Genomic DNA, 15,180 nt, shown 5'->3' with positions numbered 1-15,180 from the left:
TGGGCCATATTTCTAGGCCACATGCTCTCTTCATGCTATTAATACTGCATTGATCTCACCCGGTACCGAGTTCTCAAGTTGCTCCATGTCAAGTGTGAGCTGCTGCCTCAGTCCCAAAAACTCAAGGGGCCTCATTTATGAGAAATGACGCATCGCTGCGTGAAAGCATCGATGCGTCACTTCTCAGTGCGCACTCCTTGCGAAATTTCTGATGCGTCATATTTACTGTATGACGCATCATGTCGCAAGGAGTTACAGATACGTCAGTATTTCTGACGTATCTGTAAGCGCAAAAGTGACGCATTGCTGGAGTGTGTCACAAAAGTGACGCAACTCCAGCAATGCGTCCTTTCACATTGGGCAAGCCCCATGTGAAAGGGCCTGCATCAGTCGTACGCCTGCTGTGAGGCAGGCGCAAGATTTTGACGCAACGGCGTCCTAAAAGTGACGCAGTGAAATCTCATAGATTTCACTACGTCACTTCTACGACCCTTCCTTGCGTCAATACGCCCCCCTTGCATACATTATACCTGGCGCAGGTATAATGTAGCGCAGGGGTTTACAAAATGACCCATCTGCCTAGATGCGTCACTTTGTAAATATGGCACAACAAGGCGCATTTTTTACGCCACTGGTGCGTCACAAAAAGTGACGCGCCAGCGGCGTAAAAGTGACGCACAGCCTCATAAATGAGGCCCAAGGGGTCTTCTATCAGGTGTGAGCAGCGCAGCCACACCACAGAGTTCATGCTTACACATGTCAACTAGAAGTTCATCCCTGCCCCCTCGAGAGGCTAAGGTTTTCTGCAGCGTGTCCTCTGCACCTATAACCGTCCTTCAGCCCTCCTCCCTCCCAGCACCTATGGCCAGCATAGCCCTTCAATACCAAGGCCTCACTGCTGCCTTTTGGATTAAAGGATAGAAACAGTAAGGCTCCTGGCGTGTATTCCACAAAAGTATCAAATAAGATTGCTCAACAAAATGAAACCGAGATATCCTCCTAGGCCTGGCTCTGTCTTTCCTCCTTTTGAGGTTGGTAGTACATATGGTTGGCAAATGACTATGACACTAAGACACAATCTTTTTAGTACTAGGCTTTCATGCATGTGTAAAAAAAACATTGCAATTCAAGGAGGGTGGTCTTGTTTGGTAAACATGAAATATAGATTAACATTCTTGTTACCAACTATTTGCAAGAGTAAAACCTGGACTGGAAAGTATCTCAGCAACATCCAGCTATCTGATTAGCCAGGAAAAGGGCAAAGAATTAGTTGGGGGCCGGTGGAGGGGGTGTCAAGGACAGTTACACAAGTTATTTACAGTGTCTGACAACTTAAGAATGATGCAGCACGTCTCACATTTGAGAAAATTCTCATTTGATCTTCTCTGATGGGTTAGTTGGAAAGTTGGCCCCAGTTGGCTAAAAAAGCACTAGGCTTTCCATTGGATTGCTCGGCCACTAATCACGACTTGAGCAGAAGATGGAAGATCAAACAAGGAAATGGACGATGCACTCGAGTTCTGCCACACCCACACATTCGTCCCAATCACGAATGCTTTTCCCGCAAAAGGCTTTAAGAATATCTCCATGAAACTAATGGAATATATTAAGTTGAATGCCTTTGCGTGACCAGGTCGAACTTTGAGTAAAACAGTAACACGTAGGCCTGGTTAAATTAGTTGGTAGGGTACAACCATGAAATTTGATAACGATGGCGGTTTGACAAACGTATTGTATAATTGACAAATGTGTTTCAATGTTTTTGTATTGCAATAATTGTTTTCAGCACTTGTAAATAGATGTCTTTTTGTATGGCAACGAGTAAACCTAGGACATTTTTCAAAAATTGAAAATTTCTGTACCATTATATAAAAAAAGTATATATAGCACCCAAGGATTAAACACCTTAGGGTGAGATTCTGCTAAAAATAAAGAAGTTGCAGAACAAAACAGTGACCGGGTTATTTTCTTTAAACACACCCTCGTTCCCCAACAATACCAAACAGGAGGTTCACAAGTTATAGGTTACAACCAAACGTATTCATCTTAAAAGAGGGGTAGGGATGCAAGATGGCTGCATTACTTGGGACCAAATCGGACAGAATTGCCTGACACTTGCAATGGTTGGGTGTAACGCTCAGCTCACTGTTCCAAAGAACCCACTGATATTAAAAAAGTCTTGCACTTTAAAAGTATTTTTCTTCTATTGACTTCATCTTTTGATCTGAGAGTTCAGATCTCACTCCAGTAGCTACAAAATACTATTTAACAATGAGGAGAAAACAAATAATCGCCTGAGAGAGATCAGTCTCCCGTTACACGCATATTCCACGTATCTTTAGTACCAAATGCTTCGAACATCAGTTTGTTTAAAAGCCAGGTGCACAACTGCATAAACCTTAAAAATATGTATAGCACTCTGCTGCATTTTTGCTAGTATTACATACGTTCCTTTTTGGCAACAGAGACACTTATAAATTGCTTGGGTGATCAGTATAGATTCAAAAGGAAGTCTTAAAATAAAACAACTAGGTTGATCGGCATTCTGTTCAAACAGCAGAACATGTAGGGCGGTGCCTGTGATTCTACAGTAAGGAACTAACAAGACCTAATTAAAAAAACGCCCGCGAGTGGTGCGTACGCGCCACTGCGAGCATATGTCTTCAATTATCGCGGCCATGACGACCGCGATAATTGAAGGCATATGGCCTCTGGTGCACGTAACAGACACCAATAGGCCATGGGCGGAGCTACGCGACCGCCCATGGCCTATTGCGTGTTCTGTTTTAAAAGTACACGCACGCAAAGGCCAATGAAAATGGACATAGGAAATAACACACACGAGCTGCGTGGAATTTCCAGGTCCATTTTCAAAACCCCCAGAAAAGGACTCTGGCTGCGCGATGCTGCTGCGCAGTGTACGCTAGGCCCGAGACCTAATGAAGCAATGGGTCGCTTCTGGGCCATCCATTGGACAAAGGCCCACGGATCAATCCATCAGCAGATCCAGAGAGATTGCTGGGTCCACTTCATTCCGATGGGGTACTCTGAGGCTTCCAAAATCGACTAAGAAGGTGTTCTGGAGAAGTTTAAATTCCTGGTGACTGAGTGCGTCGCTCCTTTGGTGGACAGGATTCGCAGTTTAGAATATACTATTTTGCAGTTTTCCGTCATGTACAAAGACTCCTTGGCGCAGTCGGTATGTGCTCAGCCACCTATCCCTAGCCAGGCCAGGCCTACAGACGCAAGCACTGCCCGCAACATAAGGACTGTACCGTCCTACAGTGTGCCCCCATAGTAACAGTTGTCAGCCCTTGCATCTAAAGGTGTGAGAGCTTCGGGTCGTGTGGGCAGTGGTGAAGACCAGCGGGGGCGAGCAGGTCCGCCTAGCGTTGTGAACGGTCTGCACAAACAAGAATTTAACTCCTAATCCCAACTTGTTTTATTTGAGCCTTTCCCCTGATTGCTGCCCTTATATGGACATCCTGACTGGGGCACATCCTCCTTGTCCCTCTGGGGAGGAATCACGCTCACAGCATACAAAGAACATTTGCCACTGGCTGTTCCGGCATACTGACTTTAACATTTCTGAGTTCAATTATATTTTATTTGTGAGGAGGGTTGGTTGGGTTGGGGGTCCAACAAAGCATATAGGTGGGGATTTTGTTGTCATAAATTGTAGGCATTCAGGTTTGGCCCGTATTATTTCCCTAGGCTTCTTCTACAAATCTGGCCCACCTAGGCAGAGGGGTGGCTGCGGGTTCTAACCAGGTATGTCGGACATACTCTGCGGTTTTTCTGTTCCTACCTCGAACAGACACCTTCCTCTGTCAGGCTTTGATAGCATCAATTGATGCTTATCTTCTGTGGTTGATGATAGGGAACTTGTTGTACAAGCATTTACAATGCAATGGTCTCGGCATCATTAAAGGTAGAGCTATTGGTATTGTTTATGACATTTTTTTTATTTTTTTTAAATCATCAATGTGAACAAAAGGCGGTCCCTACCTTGAGTGACCCGGCGCTTCCCTCGAGGTCCCGAGCCTCGCGGATCGATCCGACGGCGTCCCTGGCAACCCGGACTCCATTTTCTCCTCCCTGATTACAGGACCCAATCCGGAAGGACGAGAAACCGGAAGGACTCCCGAGTGATCCCGGAAGTCCCTCCCCCTACCCGCTGACGGAAGAAGAAAAAGCAGGAAACAAAGACGGCGGAGAGCGCAGAGAATCCGGCTCGTGGCAGAAGACGGACGGCAGCGCCCCTGTGAAGAAGAACGAAGAAGAGAGAGAAGACGACAAAGTCTGGACGGAGGACTGGTGGAGTCCGGTGTAGGACACTGGAGAGCGGCCGTAACTCAAGGGAGAGTTACGGCGGGGCATGTGAGTACCCTGTCTCCTGGCTCTCAGGTTGACCTGTATATTACTGTGAATAGTGTATCCCCTCACCGTGTAGCACCCCTAGGATCACTGTATATATTTATATACCACGGCCCGTGTCACGTAGAGTAGTGAACCCCCACACCGGAACCCTCACCCAGTCCACCTTCTTCCTTCCCGCTCGTAACCCCTCCCATCTTCGTCCCTACCGTCCCCTTCCTCACTCTCGCTTTGCCCTCCACACAACCCTGGTGTAGGTGTCAGTACTCTGATAGTCCTGTGTTTGAGGACTAACCGCCCTGTTCTCTCTCCCTTTAACTCCGAGGACCACCGGACCGGCAAGGAGAAGAAGAATCACCCCTACCCCTGAGACGCTCAAGAAGACTCTTCCTGGACCTTCCCTCACCCGAAGACGACAACCCGGAACACCACCTTCATCCCTACCCCCTGCTTCTTTAGCTTCCACGACCCTAACTTTATGTACTATAATAAAGACTGCTAAGACATAGCACACTATATCCGGCCTCCACGCCTGTTATTCCGGCCCGCACACCCCCCACGACTACAGTTGGTGTCAGAAGTGGGATCGCCCGGAAGCATGGAGGCCGCGGTAAAGAAACTCGCCGAGACCCAGGAACAGCTGGGGAAGATGATGGAGCAGTTCCTCAAAACCGCCTAGGACGACCGAGGACAATTGCATGACGTGTTGAAGGGGCAAGGGGTGGCCCAGGACCAAGCTATGGGAAAACTTACAGACGTACTAGGCCATCAAAGACCTGTCACTTCCCTCCCCTCAGTGGTTCTCCAAAAGTACGTCCCGGGAGAAGACCCAGACTTCTTTTTCACTAATTTCGAATGGCTAGCCCAAGTCGCTGCCTGGCCCCCTGATCGCTGGGGACACTATCTAGGTCCACTACTTACCGGCGAATTACAAGCTGCGTACCAACAGGCCAATGTACAGGGCCAAACACCTTATGCAGAAATCAAAACCTGTATCCTGGAACGTCTAGGCATAGACGACGAAACCTGCAGGGTAAAGCTGCGTCAAGCAAAAGAAGGACCACAAAAAACGCCAAGAGCACTGTCCTTCCGCATCCGGGATCTGGCCGATCGCTGGTTGCGATCTGCCTCCGCGACAAAAGAAGACATCCTCGCCAAAATATATTTGGAACAGTTTCTGGCTTCCCTACATCCTTCTACCCAAAAATGGGTTCGCCAACACGCCCGTCTCACCTTGGAGAGTGCGGTAGAGATCGCCAGTGCCTACAGCCGCGCCCAAGACTTTCAGAGGCCAAAAGAGGAACTTTCACACCGTCCCCAGTCCCATAACCTGACCCGAACACCGAGACCTCCCCTACCCAAGAAACCGGAGCCAACCCCTTTGTTCCCTTACCCTGTTATGCCACAGGCACCCCCACCCGGTCCTCAGTGCTATCACTGTGGGGGATACGGACACATCGCCCAAGTGTGTCCCCAGAAAGACGAACCAATGGAGGTGGGCCTCGCCCGGAACTTTGTATGCATTGCTGCAGAACCGAACCCTCCTAGGTTTCACTGCCCGGTACGGATCGACGGACACCCTGTTCTAGCCCTTGCGGATACGGGCTGCAGACAAAGTGTACTCCGTCCACAGGAGCTGCCCAACCCCGTAGGTCCAGTGACCAGTACGGTAGCCATACAGTGCGTTCATGGCGACATGAAACTATACCCCAACGCCCGGGTTCGGGTACAACACCCTATGGATCAGGGTACTACGCTAACCGTTGGCCTTATTCCAACCCTCCCGGAGCAGGTAATACTGGGCAGCGACTACTCTGGGTTACCCCGTCTTCTCCATGAGACCACCGACTCCCTAGAAAAGTGGTGGTTAGAGGCCCCGTTTCCACATGACCAACCAAGCCAAGAACCCTCAAACAAACCCTACAAATCAAAAACTCAAAAGAAGAAAGAGAAGAGGAGCCATGCCACTGTCTTTCCTGTCCGAGCGGAAGAACACCCCTGGGAAACCGACAGGGAATTCCGCGCCGCCCAACAAGAGGATCCCGTCCTCCAAGACGCCTGGGGATGTGACCTGGACAATGAAGACCCCTTACAAGTAGGTCCCTATTTCTTTAGAAAGAACGGCCTTTTATATAGGAAGGGAGGGGCACAACAAACACCACAGCTGATTATCCCGGGACCCTTCCGAGACAAAGTGTTGTTTCTCGCCCACAGTCAGCTGCTGGGCGGCCACTTTAGCGACGAGAAGACAGGACAGGCTATCCTGGATAAATTCTATTGGCCTGGGGTCTACCAACAAATAAAACTGTACTGCCGTGCATGCCCGGTGTGTCAAAAGAATAGCAGGTTTCGACCCCCCAGAACACCCCTACAGCCTCTACCCCTTATCAATATACCCTTCAGTAGAGTAGGGATGGACATCATAGGCCCCCTGTTGCCCTCCAGAAGCGGTTGTCGATAAGCGCTAGTACTGGTCGATTGCGTCACCCGCTTTCCAGAGGCCGTACCCCTAAGACAACCCGCAACCCAAAATATAGCCAAAGCCTTAATCTCGATTTTTTTCTAGGGTAGGCTTCCCTAGGGAAATCCTAACCGACCAGGGGACTCCCTTCGTGTCCACCCTTATGAGGCAGGTGTGTTCCCAATTGGGCATTAAGCAGATAAGGACCTCCGCTTACCACCCCCAGACAGACGGGCTGGTCGAGCGTTATAACGCCACCCTAAAGACTACTCTGAAAAAACTGTTGGCTCTTGAGAGTAGGAGGTGGGAGGAGATGCTACCCCTAGCGCTGTTTGCGATCCGCTGCAAGGTACAGAGCAGCACAGGATACTCACCCTATGAGCTCTTATATGAGCGACCCCCACGTACCCTGTTGGATATGGCCAAGGAAGCCTGGGAGGCCGAACCAGACCGAACCAGGCCCCTCCCTGAGTATGTAGAAAACCTCAAGACACATTTGGGGCAAATACGGGACATCGTAAGGCAGAACATGGTAACTGCACAAGCCAATCAGAAGCACCAGTACGATAAGGGCACCAAACCACGGTCTTTTGCCATAGGTGACTTGGTTCTTCTCCTGATCCCATCCTCTGATCACAAACTACTTGGACAATGGCAGGGCCCATTACCTATCCTTCGACAAGTAACGCCTGTTACCTACGAAGTCGAAACAGACCCCAACAGACATATCTCCCAGATTTACCACGTAAACCTACTGAAGGCTTGGGTCGGTCCTCTTCCTGTACTGGTTGGTACGGAACCCGATTCGGTATTGCCCTATGAAGTGTGCATGGATCCGGATCTGCCCGAAGACCAAAAACAGGATCTACGGACATCTTTGAGGTCACTACAAAAGATCTTCTCCTCCTACCCGGGTCGCACTTCTGTAATCGAACATGCTATCATAACCGAGCCCGGAAGAACGGTACGTCTACGACCCTATCGGGTCCCTGAAGCCCGTACAGCCGTTATCCGAGAAGAGATAGTACAGATGATGCACCTGGGGTCATAGAACCGTCCATCAGTAGCTGGAATTTACCCATTGTATTAGTCCCCAAGCCGAACGGTTAGATCAGGTTTTGCATTGACTTTCGAGAGGTGAATAAAATCTCCTCCTTTGATACGTACCTACTCCCTTGTGTTGACGAGATGATCGAACGTAGAGGGAAGGCGAAATACATCAGTACGCTGGACCTCTGTAAGGGGTACTGGCAGATCCCATTGAGAGAGGAGGATAAGAAGAAAACAGCCTTTTCTACCCCCGATGGACTGTATCAATTCACTATGATGCCCTCCGGCCTTCACGGTGCTCCCGCTACTTTCCAAAGAGCCATGAATCACGTCCTACAACCACATTTCCAGTATGCGGGAGCCTATTTACATGATATAATCATCTACAGTGATGACTGGGGGCAACACCTACATCACCTACATGAGGTCATCTCCTCCCTGGGTTCTTATGGGTTCAGCATTAACCCCGCAAAAACCACCCTGGCTGCCCAAACGGTTAAGTACCTGGGTTATCTGTTAGGGGAGGGAGTAATCCGTCCCCAGAACAATAAAATCACAGCCATCCAGTCAATCCCCTTTCCACAAACACGAAAAGAACTACGTCCATATCTTGGTCTCCTGGGTTATTACAGGAGATTCATCCCTGGCTTCTCACAGACCGCAGCCCCACTAACAGATCTTTTGAAAAAGGCAACAAAGACCGAAGACGTACTGAAGCACCCAGACTCTCGTATGTTACGAGCTTTCCACCTCCTTAAACAGTCCCTGTTGTCCGGTCCTGTGCTTATCAGCCCAGACTATACCCTACCTTTTATCCTGCAGACCGATGCTTCCGATCAGGGTCTCGGGGCTGTTCTGTCCCAGAGGGACCAGAACGGCGGCGAACGACCCATCCTTTTTCTAAGCCGAAAGTTGTTTCCAAGGGAGATGAACTACGCGGTGGTAGAAAAAGAGGCACTGGCCATCAAATGGGCAGTAGAAAGCCTCCGCTACTATCTGGATGGTCGTGAATTCGTCTAGTATACCGATCACGCTCCGTTGGAATGGATGGCCCGCAACAAAGGACATAACGACCGTGTGTTATGTTGGTTTTTGTCCCTCCAACCCTATAGGTTCAAAACATTGCACTGGAAAGGAGTTGAATAGGGTAACGCCGACTACCTGTCCCGATACCCTCCCCCTGCACCCCGTACAAGAAGGACAGCTAGGGGAAGGGGATGTGAACAAAAGGCGGTCCCTACCTTGAGTGACCCAGCGCTTCCCTCGAGGTCCCGAGCCTCGCGGACCGATCCGACGGCGTCCCTGGCAACCTGGACTCCATTTTCTCCTCCCTCATTACAGGACCCAATCCGGAAGGACGAGAAACCGGAAGGACTCCCGAGTGACCCTGGAAGCCCCTCCCCCTACCCGCTGACGGAAGAAGAAAAAGCAGGAAACAAAGACGGCGGAGAGCGCAGAGAATCCGGCTCGTGGCACAAGACGGACGGCAGCGCCCCTGTGAAGAAGAACGAAGAAGAGAGAGAAGACGACGAAGTCTGGACAGAGGACTGGTGGAGTCCGGTGGAGGACGCTGGAGAGCGGTCGTAACTCAATGGAGAGTTACGGCGGGGCATGTGAGTACCCTGTCTCCTGGCTCCCAGGTTGACCTGTATATTACTGTGAATAGCGTATCCCCTCACCGTGTAGCACCCCTAGGAGCACTGTATATATTTATATACCACGGCCCGTGTCACGTAGAGTAGTGAACCCCCACACCGGAACCCTCACCCAGTCCACCTTCTTCCTTCCCGCTCGTAACCCCTCCCATCTTCGTCCCTACCGTCCCCTTCCTCACTCTCGCTTTGCCCTCCACACAACCCTGGTGTAGGTGTCAGTACTCTGATAGTCCTGTGTTTGAGGACTAACCGCCCTGTTCTCTCTCCCTTTAACTCCGAGGACCACCGGACCGGCAAGGAGAAGAAGAATCACCCCTACCCCTGAGACGCTCAAGAAGACTCTTCCTGGACCTTCCCTCACCCGAAGACGACAACCCGGAACACCACCTTCATCCCTACCCCCTGCTTCTTTACCTTCCACGACCCTAACTTTATGTACTATAATAAAGACTGCTAAGATATAGCACACTATATTATCCGGCCTCCACGCCTGTTATTCCGGCCTGCACACCCCCCCACGACTACAATCAATAAATGGCATTGTCATTTACATTGCCAAAAGCTTCGCCTCTGTTCTGGGATTGGTGGGTGGCTGGTATTTTTGGCAGAGTGGCCTGTACGTTTGGAGTAGACCAATGCATTTAGAGATAATTATAACTCCTTGTTTTGCATAGCACTATATACCACACTTGTGCTGTTTTCTAAGCGCTGTAAATAACAGATGCTACTTTACGCTGTTTATGGTTTATACTTGATATTGGCTGGTCTTGGATAGACTATTTGATGCACCTGTGTGCGTGTTACGTGCACAGACGCACGTGCTGAAGCGTGTGAGAAGTTGGCCTGATATATGATGCTCACTAGTTCTAGTGATCACCTTGTATCAGTCCAAACAACCCTTATGGTGATTGGTTGTAAAGTCAACCTTATAGACCAGCTATCCTAATGGTAGCATGGACAAAGCAGTCTTAGGCTAAACTCTTTTGGCATGTGAAGCCAGCTGTTTTACCACATATAACCCCTTGAATACCACATGAAAGGACACCACACAGGTTGTTATGAAAATAAACCATATATTTATTAACTAACATACACCTCTGAACTCTTTATGAGATCAGAGGGCTAAGCACATGACAATCTCTTTGGAAAAATATGTTTAAGTTGCACAAATTGCAATGGTGCCCTAGGGGCACGACAAACCATATACTAAGTAAGTGGAATGTGAAAGTCGATAGGAGGAATAGAGCTGTCCAGAGGCTGTAGGATCGCTGGGACCACGCTACCCTAACTTGAGGTAAGTAACAGGAGGTCCACGGAACGCTTGTGCAGAGTGTGAACTCACACGCGAGATGCGTAACAGTGTCTATGGACAGTACAGTTTAGTAAAAAGGTAAGTACGGACAATCCTGACTAGATAGGACAACAACGACTGTGGAACTGGACACTAGGACAGTTAAACTACCCTTGAGCACCGAAATGATCTCGTTACCTCACCCACGGGCTGCGGGTGCATAGGTCTCAAAGTGTGTCGGGTTCTCGCGTTGAAGTCAATGGAGCCTAGGAGAAAAGATGCAGCAGGCGACCAGGAGGAAGATGTCCGGTGCAATCCAAGGGTGGATCGGTGAAGAGAAGAACCTGAAAGCAGAGGGGACAATGTTCAAAGTCACTAGCCAGTGACTGGAGTGGAACCAGGAAGGAACCAGATGTCGTTGTCGCGATCAGGTGAAGAGTGGACGCTTGTCTCTGCAGCCACGTGGACCAGGAGGTGTCTTCGACGACCAGGATGGAGACACAAGCTGTCCCACGCAGGCTCTCGCTGTCGGCGGTGTTGGATCCGGTATCGGCGTCAACAGGCCTTGGCAAAGGCAACCCACGCGGTGAGTGGAAACAGCGTCTGGAGTGGACCAGGAGGTTCCGGGGTGCTCCTCTTTTGGGAGGGAGCAAAGGCCAGTCTGGAGCAACCAGACCAGCAGTGAAAGTGTCGAAGTTCGTCGTCTAGGAGGCCACTAGCCAGCCGGCAAGTGACCAGACAACGCATCGAGCAGCAGACAAGCAGAAGGGCCCCACGCAGATCTCGTGGAGGCTGGAGGTCTGATCTTCAGTGCAGGAGCTGCTTGGGTCTGGGGATTCTCGGTCCCCAAAGCACTTGGTCGAGTTTACCTCGGGAGTCGTGTTGGAAGCGAAGTGCAGTTTCTTCCAAGATGGCCGGTCCCACGTGTCTCGTCGCACCCACGGATCTCAGCTGTGCTGCAGATGTAGGTAGAGGTCGGAGAGGACTGGGAATCCGGGTCTCGTTGGGCTCTGAAGTCTGGATCCTCGAGGGAAGACGACAAAGTGAAGCCGCTGGACGCTTGATGGTGCCTGCAGTTGCAGGGTGGACACTCCTTGCCCACAAGGGAGATATCTTCAGTCTTCTGTGGAGCAGAACGTCGAAGTCCAGAGTTTCTTCTTGTAAAGTTTCAAAAATGGAATCTAATTTGGAATGGGACCAGCTCCTACCTTTATCCTGCTAAAGGGGGCTGCACTACGACTAGGTCCCTCCTCTGGGTGGGACCAGGAAGGGGGGTGGTTACACCCCCTATCCTTTGTCCGGTCTTGCGCCAGCACTGGGGCTGGAGTGCCCCAGGAACTGGTTTAGACCGGTGTATGCACAGGGACACCTTGTGTGCCCCAGGCATGTCTCATTCCTTTCAGCCCTGTCCTACCTAATACACAAAATCCTGTCTGGAGTGGTGCTAGCACCTTCCAAGGCAGGAAACTCTTTGTCCAAGCCTCCCTCGCTGGAAGGACTCCCAGCAGCAGGAGGTCAAACTTGTGTCTGTGGTGGCAGCATCCATTTTGTGATGCTGAGGCTCGGGTTAACTTTAACCGGGGTTCACAGTTACATACATGTCGTGTCCCTCTAAAAGGGTGGAATGCTACCCCCGTCGCGAGAATTGGCGAGGGGGTAGTATCCCAATTCGTATGACACCTTACTCAACATGTTTTGATAATGCGATACCAAAGTTAGCAAATAACCGCGAGGATTATAATGCACTTAAGAGTATATGGTACGCGTTATCATGGAAACAGCTAAAGGACTTGGTTCCCAAAGCTGCAGACAGGCTCAGCTCATGCTAGAGCACCATCTCACATAATTCCAAGCACTCTGCCTTCAGGATTGATAAGGCCTGCAATAGGAGTGACTGATAGGAGGATATGTGTCCATTTTAGGGTTAAATATAGGTATACTATATCTAAAGCAAAGGGTGATTACACCGCCTTGCCCCAGCTGACGGATCAGCCAGTTGTGTCAGGTTTGGATGGCCAGCCAGAAGTGGCATAATACATGCTGCAGCCCCTGGTAGGCCCTGAGTGCACCTATGCCCTGGGTACCTAAGGTACACTGTACAAGGACTGATAAGGTGACCCAGTATCCAATTAGATATGTACCTAAGGTACATGGAGTCCATTTTAACAGAGAGAGCAGGAAGCCTGGGGTCCTGAATAGCAGGATCCCAGGCCAACTAAGTCGAAAACCAGCAAAACACCAGGCAAAAAGTTGGGGGCAACCATAGTCAGATATCCACCTTCCTACATACCCCCCCCCCCAACCCCCCCCAAACGAAAGGAGATAAGGCTATCCTTGACCAGGTAAGCCTATATTGCCTAAGTGGCCATATAAGGAAGTACCAGCACTGGCATAGTTACCCCCTATCTCATGGTCCACTAAGCAATCCCTCACCCTAAGGGTATCTGAGGATCTCCACCATAGGGAATCTCTACCTGTGGTGTGTTTTGGCAAAGTAAAGGCTGGTGCTGAGATGGAGTACTGAAGTGAGGCTCCACTACTGTTGGGCTCAACTTCCTCCAATCACCATCCACCATATATGCCTTTCTTTCCATGACTAAATTGTGTTGGGTTCTCAGGGTCAACCTCTGGCTACCTAAAGCTGGAGGCTGGGTCCCTCTGTTTGGCTTACTGGAGGAACAGGTCAGGTCTGGGGCCCTTAGGTCCCAAGTTTGGCTGTGCCCAACAGTGTCCGTCTGTGGGAGGTCTCTAGCTAAGTTTAAGGGGGATCCCTCAGGAGTTTGTTTTATTTGCACTTGGCTAGTACTGCTAGCTTCAGTGCCCTTAATCTGCTGATTGGGGAGTTCTTTTGGACAGGGGGCCCATTGGGGTCCACCACTGGCCTCCCTGACCTCTACAGCCCTGGGCTGACTGAGGCAGGGTAGAGAGGGGCAGGTTACCTGCTCCAGACTGGGTCCCACCTTGGAAGGGTCCACTGACATCAGGGGTTCTGCCCGGCTAGGCCTGACTACCTCTGGGGCAGTTTCTTCACAAGGGGTCAGATCAGTTCTCTGAGGAGGCTGATCCTTTCCTAAAGTCTGGTGGGAGGGAGATTTCTCTTCCTCCTCAATGCTCTCTGTTTGAGTGGAGTGATCCATAGTTTCAGGCTTCACAACACTATTATCAGTCTGAGTTTGGGCTGTAGCCATCACAACCCCACCAACCTTTTCAGGAGGGGACTCAGTTTGGGTATGGGCTGTTACCATCACAGCCTTGCCAACCTGTTCAGGGAAGGAATCTGTTTGGACTGGGGCTGTGGCCATCACAGCCCCCCTAACCTTTCCAGGGAGGTTTACCATTTTAGAATGGATTTCTTGCGCAACCTCAGCCCAGGCTGAGATCTCTAAATCATTCCCCAGTAGGCAATCTACAGGCAAGTTTGATGACACTGCCACTCTTTTGGGACCAGTGACACCTCCCCAGCTGAGATTTACCACTGCCATGGGATGATCTCTCTGCACTCCATCAATGTTGGTCACCTGGTATGTGGCTCCAGGTACAAGTTGCCTTGAGGGGACTAGGCTCTCAGCCACCATGGTGATGCTAGCCCCTGTGTCTCTAAAGGCCTCAACTTTCAGACCATTGATGAGGGGCTCTTGCCTGTACTTGCTCAAAGTGTTGGGACAAGCAGAGAAGTTGGCAAACCCCATGCCATCTTTACAGACAAGAGTAGTTAAGTCAGGGGACCTGGTTAGGCCAGAGTCCCCAGGAACTCCCAAAGTAAATCCACCCAAATTCTTGGGGGCACTTCCACCACCTGGAGGATTACTACTAGTAGTAACAGGAGGCTTGGAAGTGTTACCTGGGGGTATGTTTTCCTTATTGTTGTTGGCCTTTGGGCAACTACTGTCAGTTTTCCAATGGCCTACCTGTTTGCAGGTATGGCAATACGGTTTCTTCTGGGTATTGAAAGGATTCTGGGACCCACCCCCCTCAGAGGATTTTTGGGGCCCTGATGTGGTTTGATCTGTAGATTTATTCCCACCCTTCTCTTGAGGCTTGGTTGATTCCTTCTTTCGGTCACCACCTTGGTTCTTAGGCCTAATCCTGGTTCTGAACCATTTGTCTGCCCTCTTACCCAATTCTCGTGGAGAGGTCAGATCAGAGTCTACCAGGTGCTGGTGTAATAACTGGTTCTGACAATTATTTAAGACTTGCTCTCTCATAATTAGATTATACAATCCTTTGTAATCAGTAACCTTACTTCCCAGTAGCCAGCCTTCCAAAGCCTTAGTGGCACAATAAACAAATTCAGTCCAATCCTGAGACTGAGTTTCTGGGTGTCTCTGAACATCAACCTGTACTGT

General features: G+C 50.0%; 1 pseudogene; it reads left to right on the top strand.

Moving 5' to 3' along the window:
* The first annotated feature begins 5,776 nt into the window (after positions 1–5,776).
* LOC147725621 (uncharacterized) lies at positions 5,777–6,783 on the top strand (annotated as a pseudogene).
* The last annotated feature ends 8,397 nt before the right edge of the window (positions 6,784–15,180 follow it).

This window comes from Lissotriton vulgaris, chromosome 3_2, assembly GCF_964263255.1.
Source record: "Lissotriton vulgaris chromosome 3_2, aLisVul1.2, whole genome shotgun sequence".
Lineage (NCBI taxonomy): Eukaryota > Metazoa > Chordata > Amphibia > Caudata > Salamandridae > Lissotriton > Lissotriton vulgaris.
The sequence above is the reverse complement of the archived record's forward strand: the minus strand, read 5'-3'. Positions and strand labels throughout refer to the sequence as shown.